The following is an 8,709-nucleotide window of genomic DNA, read 5'->3' as shown; positions in this document are numbered from 1 at the left end:
AGGTTTACGTACACTCATTATTGACATGAATTTCATGGTAATTTTGGCCTTTTTTAATGATGTCTTTGAACTCGGTGGCAGCTGAGTAGTTGTGTGTTTTCAGTGCGCAAGCATCACCTTCTACTCAGAGCAATCTGACAGCTGATCTTGGACTGAGGACCCATACATTGTCATTGCCCATCCGGACAGAGGCAATATCATGTATTGGAAGAAGGAAAGATCACCCTCTAGCTAGCAGGAGAATGACCTAGATGAGATCCTTCATGAGATATACACAGAAATGAAGGACAAGAAACTGGATTATCCGTTGACTATCATGTACTGTGAACTTGATGTTATGAGGTATGTGAACAATTACCTTAATCAAGCTTTCGGTGACAACAGTACATTGGACCTATTTGTCCCGAAAATCGTATATTTGCAATGTACCACAACAAGTACACTGAACTGATGAAGAACCACATCATCTCTGAACTTGGCAAAGGTGATTCAAGTTGGATCCACTTCAAAAATCCAACCTCTGTGGAAAAGTACCTCCAGAAAACCGGGAGAGCAGGAAGGGATGGAAAGCATTCCAAGACTATACTCTACTATAACCAGACTGACATTTGTTTCAGACAACCTGGTCTGCAGCAGACCATGAGAGACTACTGTGAGTACAACGGTTGTCTGAGGGAGAAACTTCTCCAGTATCTGGATCTTGGTGTGCCTAGAGGACGAGTGCTGTGTAGATGTTGTCAATTCTGCAAAGACAATTGTATGTGTTCTGACTGTTCCTCGTGAATGTGTTGTGAAGAAAACTTTGCAGCCTTCTAATGTCACAGATTATTTTTAATTTTGAGCAACAATGTGTTTTAGTTTAGTTTACAATTAAAACTAATGCCGCGTTCACACCGGGTGCGACCAGACGCCACACGACGGATGCGCCACCATCGCCCGGTGTGTCACTCTGCTTTCACTGCAAAAATTCGCCCCAGTGCATCATCAAATAAGAGGAGCTTCCATTCGGCTCCGGTTGTCAGTCAAGTTAACATGACGGACCTTGATCACACGGAGCGAGTTGTTGTGGAAAGCTCACAAACGTCATGAGACGTTCCCAATTCGGGGAGTATCGTTATTTGCTGCAGTAGCTGCGTCTGGATGACGGCCGCTTTCAGCGGTCCTTCTGCCTCTGCAGGACCCAGTTTGAGGACGTCCTGTCCCGTTCACGTGCACACATGAAAACTGATGGGTTTGCACCCTGTTTTTAAAGAAATGAGAGGCACAAACACTGAAAAGAAACCAGTCAGAGAGAGACAAATATATATATATTTTGCTCTGCGCAGAGGAGGAGAACAATGACGCAGCTTGTAAGTGCTCAGCTACAAAGTCGAGGTAATTGTTGTTTCTGTGTGTCTGCCAAACAATCGTGCGGTTCACCATCTGTCTCAGTAGGTAGGATTGTGGCGGGATTCAAGGTGTTGCATCTTTCAATGGTAATATATGGCTGAGACAATAGCATTGCTGTATAAGCTAACTGTCTAGCAGACAATAAGAATGTATCCAAATGTTTGGAATAATAGCCAACTGGTTTATTTTTATTACCATGTTGTTGTAGCAAGACTGCACACATGAATCCCTGTTTTGTGTCCACCATGAGAGTGAATGGCTTGGCATAATTGGGCAGAGATAATACTGTGGAACTCACAAGTTCTTGTTTAAGAGCTGTAAACTGTTCTTCAGCTTCTTTATTCCATTATATTTTGTCACTCATAGCCATTGGTATAGAATGTATTAAATCCTGCAATTTCTGCACCTTCTCTGCATAACATGGAATCCAGGCTCTGCAATAATTACAGATACCTAAGAAAGTCATCATTTCCTTTTTTGTTAACAGTTTAGGCGCTTTGAGAATAGCGTGCTTTCGATCGTCTTGTATTCGTTTCCCCTCAGCTGATAGGACATGGCCTAAATAAGTCACTTGTGGTTGCACAAACTGCAACTTTTGCTTTTTAATTTTACTTCCTGTTTCTGCCAAATGTTGCAAAAGCATCATAGTACATTTTGTACAGCTGTCTTTTGTCTTTCCTGCCACCAAAATGTCATCTACATACACCAAGATTTGTGAATCTTCTGGTGGAGTAAATGAAGATAAGCAACAATTTATTGCTTGTGTAAAAATGGTCGGACTGTCAGCAAAACCTTGAGGGAGTCTTGTATATGTATATCTTTTCCCTTTGAATGTAAAAGCAAACCAAAATTGAGAGTCTGGATGAACAGGTACTGAGAAAAATGCATTATACTGATGTCTATGACAGAGAAGTACATATTTCCAGGACTTAATCTATCATCCGAGTCAGTGGTCACATTGTGCTTTCTGATCCATTCACTAATTTCTGGCTTCAAACCATTCAGGAGGGCTTGTTTCAGCTGATTTTGATATGCTCCCGCTTGATCATCACTATGCGGTATACCGCTGTTTGCACGGAAAACTGTCCCTAAACGCTGATTATAATCATCCGCATCCTCATCTGCCTTTTGTTTACACGCATTTATTTTACCATAGTCCGCTTTCTGTTTAAACTTGTTTTTAACTCTGGTCATTAGATCGGTTATTTGAGCCTGTAACGCCGCTGCCGGATCTTCCTCATTCCCGTATGGCAGGACCGTGCCGTCTGCAGCACGTCCTGTAAATGTCCCTCTCACGTGGACCCAGTTTCATCCCAGAGCCAATTGTACGGCCTGTCCTACTTCACAGCCATTCAACCTATACGCTTTTATAATATCTTCTATTCCTTTTACCCATTCTTCCACATCAGCTTGTGGGTCTGGCAGGCCAGACACGGTCTTTGCTGCCTCTTCTGGTGTCCATGGACGGAAGACATGAAGGAATGGCGGCTGTCCTTGAGCTATATTTGGGTTTGGGACCTGGATCATTGGAGCAATAAAACTGTGATCTGGGGATATATTGAAACCGTATTTTAGAGGCGGCTTAATCTCAAAATTTTTCGGGCATTAAAGAATTTGTTGCCGCAGGCGGGGTCAATACAGTTGAAAATTCCACCCTCTGATTATCCAAAAATGGATTTGGATACAGTGAGCTTATTGGGTCATATGACGGACCTTCAGAACTCCCCTGGGGATAATTAGGGTCAAAAATCGGGTCCTTTACCAGTGGTGGAGCCACTGTTGGTGCCGCTTGTCTTACTGCAGCCTGATTTTGTGGCTGCAGGGGTGGATTTACATCACGGCCTCTCACGGCCGTCTCATTATCTTCAGGTTTTACAAACATTACTTTCCTCTCTGACTTTCCTTTCTCGTCTTTTTTCTTCTTTATGGCCTCTACTCTCATCCGTGCTTCACTGAACCATACTTTTGCACACTCTATTTCTCCTTCTTTTCTTGCTTTCCTGTTACCCTTTTTATTTGCTGCTGCTGCTGTAAGCTTTAACACCAAACCTTCACAATATGGCATGACCAAGTTACCTGAAAAGCCATATTTATTTTTTCATTTAATTATGTACTTCAGATTTTCCAGATTGCGTTTGTGCATGTATTTTTCGTCACCCTGAAATAGGGGCTTATTTTCTGTGCATGTGTTTCCCATGTTGGTCACCTATTCCCCTTCACTCTGCAAAGTTCAGGTCAAGCTTCTACCCCGTGGGGCGGACCTTCCTTGGAATCCCCCTCTTTGCAGACTCGTCGGGAATATGTGAGTGTGGTGCGTATGGACTTAAAATGACCTACTTTGCAGACAACGGCTCCACTTTTATCCCCTGATAAAATGGGATATCAAGCTGTCCGTGCTTCAGTCACTCACAGTCTCATTCTTTTATCATTACTAAGGAATACCACACATACAGTCCGACACTGTCACACACACACACACTCCCACAACTGCTCCAACTCTCACACATATACAAAATAAATTACAGATTTCATCAATGATTGCAGTTACAGACAAGCCCTCATCTTAAAAAAATAAATAAATAAAAATAAATAAATCATTTTATATCAAGACATAAATAACACAACAAAATCCTTACAACAAAACAACAAAAACAGAAATTTTCTCTCATTCATACCATAAACACACTTAGTTTCACTTTTGCAATATCAATTAATTTGCGTCTCTCTAACTGCTTCTCCTGAAATTTATTCTTACTCCTCCTGTATTTCTCAGCCGGATGGGGACTCGAACCCCTCCGCCACCTGTGCCGGCAGGACCGGAGACTCTAACTCCCTCCCCCGCACTTTATTCCGGATGGGGACTCTAACCCCTCCACCAAATGTGCCGGCAGGACCGGAGACTCTAACTCCCTCCCCCGCACTTTATTCTGGATGGGGACTTGAACCCCTCCTCAACATATTTTCCTCACAGGCAGGCAGTAATTACTTATGTTAATTTGTTGTGCCCCTCATTTGGTTCGGAGGCGTCGTCAATCTACTGCGGCGAGCGGAGGTGGCCATCTATAGTCACCGGCCCGACGGAGAATTCACTCCTCAGGACTTTCCTTCGATCCCTCTAGTGGAATCGGCCATGCACGGTCTGCGACGTGTCTCCCTCCGTTCGCTCGAGAAGATCTGTCGACGCCCCACGTTGGGCGCCAAGAAAAAACTGTTGGGTTTGTACCCTGTTTTTAAAGAAATGAGAGGCACAAACACTGAAAAGAAACCAGTCAGAGAGAGACAAATATATATATTTTTTGCTCTGCGCAGAGGAGGAGAACAATGAAGCAGCTTGTAAGTGCTCAGCCACAAAGCTCTCCTAAAATCTCCTCCTCTGGCCCAGCCTTTTATTTAGTTCAACATGAGAAAAAACAAACAAGGACAGTCAGGAGAGGTTACACATGAGTCATGTCTGCAAGAGGGAGACATCGGGACAAGGTGACTGCTGGAACCTTCCATTCCTGCGACATGAGCCTTGCGGCTCCCACAGCAGGATAAGGCACTTATGTAAAATGAAAAATAGTTTGCTCAATCATGAAGAATGCAGACAACAAGTCTTTCTTTCTAAAACCTCCTCTTCTCACAAAGAGGAAAAATAATAAGCATAAACTATAAGAAAATAAATAATAATAATATAAGCATAAACTAAAGAAAATAAATGATAATAAGAGCATGAACTATATAAAATCCTTGACATAAACAATTAAAAAAAAAACTCCGCTGCCTGATGCAGGGCTGCTGCTCACTCTTCACCCAAAAACTCTGTCATAATTGTGTTTATAAACCAGTCACCATTTGTTTTATTATACATCTGTGTAGTTCATAAATAAAATGATCTTCATGGACAATTCGCTCGCGCGCACATGTGAAAAAAACTCCGATGCCTGCTGCGGGGCTGCAGCTCGCTCTTTCCCCAAAATCTGTCCTAATTGTGAAATAAAGGACAAAACGGACATAAGTCCTGCTCACAGGCTGGTTATCAGAGACAGGACATGTTCTCATCCAACTCAGTCAAACTCCAGACATCTCCACATCACTACATATTCAGTCCCAGATTGGTCATCGCGGTGCGACAAGATGGAAAAGCTCAGATTTTTCAATTTGGGGAGGAGGGCAACGCGACGCGACGTGACGCAATATCACGCCACAAATGTGCCAATCACTGAAAATCACTGCCCTCGCGTCACTTCATTCGCATCCATCGCGTCGCACTGCATGGCTTGGCGCCACAACACCTCGTTCCATAGGGATTACATGGCAACCTATCGCTGCTGTCACTCGCGTCGTGCCCAGTGTGAACGCAGCTTAATCCTTCTGATGTTGTCTTTTCCATGAAAGGATTGCTCTGCATTTAAGGTTGTTGTATTTCAAAGGAGACCTGCATTGAAAAAAATGCAGTCAGATTTTTTGAACAAAAAATGACTTACATTTACACATGAGATCCTTCTGAATGTAGTAAAGTAAATCTGCAAGCCCAGATCTGTCATTCAACGAAGAAATCTTCATTTGAAAATGACAAATTTACAGCTAACATTTAGCCCCCCGCAAATTGTCCCTCTCATCATGGACGCTGCCGAGACGTCACAGACAAGACCCTCTCCCAGCATGCATTGCACCAGTTGTAATTTGTGGATTTACGTCAGTTTGCATCTGCACCTTTTTCTTGTCTTATACGGAAGGATCTACTTTTTTTAAAACTTCATATTGTCTTGCGGAACGTTTGGTGAGTACACATTTCTTTTATTTGTGCTTAAAAATTATTTTGGGGGACTTTTTCATACGCCCGTTTGATTGAGTGTTGTCGCAATGAAAATCTACTGTCTTTCGCCTCCGGTACCATCGCGGGATATGGAGGCGAGACCCGCAAAGAATCCCAGTCATTAAAAATATATAAACCTCTCTCAGCGTCCATGGAGCTCTGGGGCTCTGATTGCCGAGACGTGCAGTGCTGTGGATTTTGCCGCAAGAAGTCTGTCCTTGCAGCAACAGGTGTACCGGCCGCTTCGCATTAAAACAGTGAGCGTAGCGGAGGCAGAGAGCGGGAGAGGAAGAACGGCGGCCGCTGTCGATGTCGTTGCTGATCTGAGCACACAGATCTGTATCTCACATTCATTGCAGCTTACTTTTGGATGTTGAAACCAGGACATGTATAAGTAACATTACCAACAGATAAAATCAATTTCAATGCGGGATCAGACTGAAGGCGGGAGTGCGTCGTCTTGTCCCTGACGTCATGGAAATGACACGGCTGTACAAACTGTTTTCACAGAGGGCTAAATTTTAGCTGCAAAATTGTCATTTTTAAATGAAGATTTCTCCGCTGAATTACAAATTTGGGCTTACAGATTTACTTTACTGCATTCACAAGGGTCTTATAAATACATATCATCTATTTCTTTCTGAAATCTGACCACATTTATTTCAGTGCAGGTCTACTTTAAGCAATGCTGGACATTTGATTTATCATTTGCACCCAATTTCTTGATTTAAATGTTAGACAATTAATTGGCATGGATGAGTGGTGATTTGTACGTTTCACATCATTTGGTAGTTTTTTGAAGGGTATGTTACTGGGACTGTAGAATATATATGCCTTTATGTTTATTATGATTTGTGTTATGTGGGCCGCTGAAGAGGAGGTACTGCTGGCCCACCACCAGATGGCGCCCTGCCACACTGGCACTTCTTGGCCCTTACAGGGCGCACGGGCTGGTTGACGTCTCCAGGTGCGCACGGTTAGGCTGTCAGCTGTTTACCATCATCATCAACACCTTCCATAAAAGCCTGGGAGAGACACCATAACTCTGCCGAGTTATCAGCTTACCATACAGGTAAACCAACTCAGCCATTTTGTGCCGTACGGACATTCATTGTTACTGAAGTCTTTGCAGTTGTGACTTATACAAGTACTTGCAGCTTGTAGCCGAGTTTGTGGAAATTGGAGGAGTTGGCACTTCTGACTGGTCACTTCTGACTTACTGAGTATAACCATTGACAATGCACGTTCTCCAGTTTTCCTCTGCACTCTGGGAGAATCTGGATTTATTCCTTCAGGAGGATTTCTGTGAGTTGCTGACTGTTTGCTGGGTGTACACACACCCACCTTAACCTGTTTTTGCTCCTACCAGCAGTACCGGGTCTGACAGCCTTGAGCAGTGGCCACCTGGGGAATCAGGACTTGGCGGCTCTGGTGTATTGCAGGCCTCCGTTGGCGGTGGAACTTCGTGGGTCTCGGCTCTTCTCTGGATAGGCGTCTCCTACCCTCGGGCCTGCCCACGCGTCACCATATTGTTGTTAATTGGACTCAGCATATTTGGTTTTGTGTTGCACTTTTGCATAATAAATTGTCATTTATTTGTAATCCTATTGACCGTTCATTTACGCCCCCTAACATGGGTCCGTGCATTCACTTTCCCAACAATTTGGTCACTGTGGACTATACACTGCAATTTTGTATAATGTATAGATGTATATATGAAGCAAATGACTCATTCAACACCAGAATTATACAATATATGAAATAAAATTTGATATTAGTTAAAACTTTTCTTCCTTATTATTACTGATTAAAGTAAACTTTCATGAACATTAGTTTGCACACAAACAGATTTCAGTACATTGAAGTTCGTATTGGTTGACTTTCTTTCTCTGTTGCTGTACAAACTTTGAAAACACAGATCTACACACAGAAGAAGGAGGATGAGGAACTTTACTATTTTTTCATTGCTATGTGTAACGGAGGCCAGCAGGTGTCGCTCTGCATCCGAGGGGAGTGAATGGGCGGAGTCATAACAACACAACGCAGAGTGCAGCCGCTACATATGTAATGTAAGCAAATATAATTGATTGACTATTAATTAATCACTCGGTAACCTGTTATGTGCCGACACGGGTTGAGGAGCGGACCTGCGTCTGACTGAACCCAGCGCTAAATAACCAGAAAGCGGTTCCAAAAACAAAACATTTATTTCCCTTTCTGTGCAATAATTGTGTACAACATAATATATGGCTTGTCTGGCGGAGTGAAGGACGGCGCGCTCTCCAGTGCCCAAAGGGATCGAAGCCCGGCGCTTCTGGACTCAAATTCACCGCCAAACACCCCCCAGGTGGACACGACAAACTGACTCTGTGAAGGATAGAAGAGGTGAGGTAAGTCAACAGCTACAACTAATATCCTTCAAAGGCACACACTATCAGCAACACATTCAGGTCTGAATTTAAGCTTTATGTAAATGAGCAACTTCTCACAACAGGTGGAGGATCATCAGTCCGCACGCCATG

Source organism: Thalassophryne amazonica, chromosome 15, assembly GCF_902500255.1.
Source record: "Thalassophryne amazonica chromosome 15, fThaAma1.1, whole genome shotgun sequence".
Classification (NCBI taxonomy): Eukaryota; Metazoa; Chordata; class Actinopteri; order Batrachoidiformes; family Batrachoididae; genus Thalassophryne; species Thalassophryne amazonica.
This window is presented reverse-complemented; position numbering follows the sequence as displayed.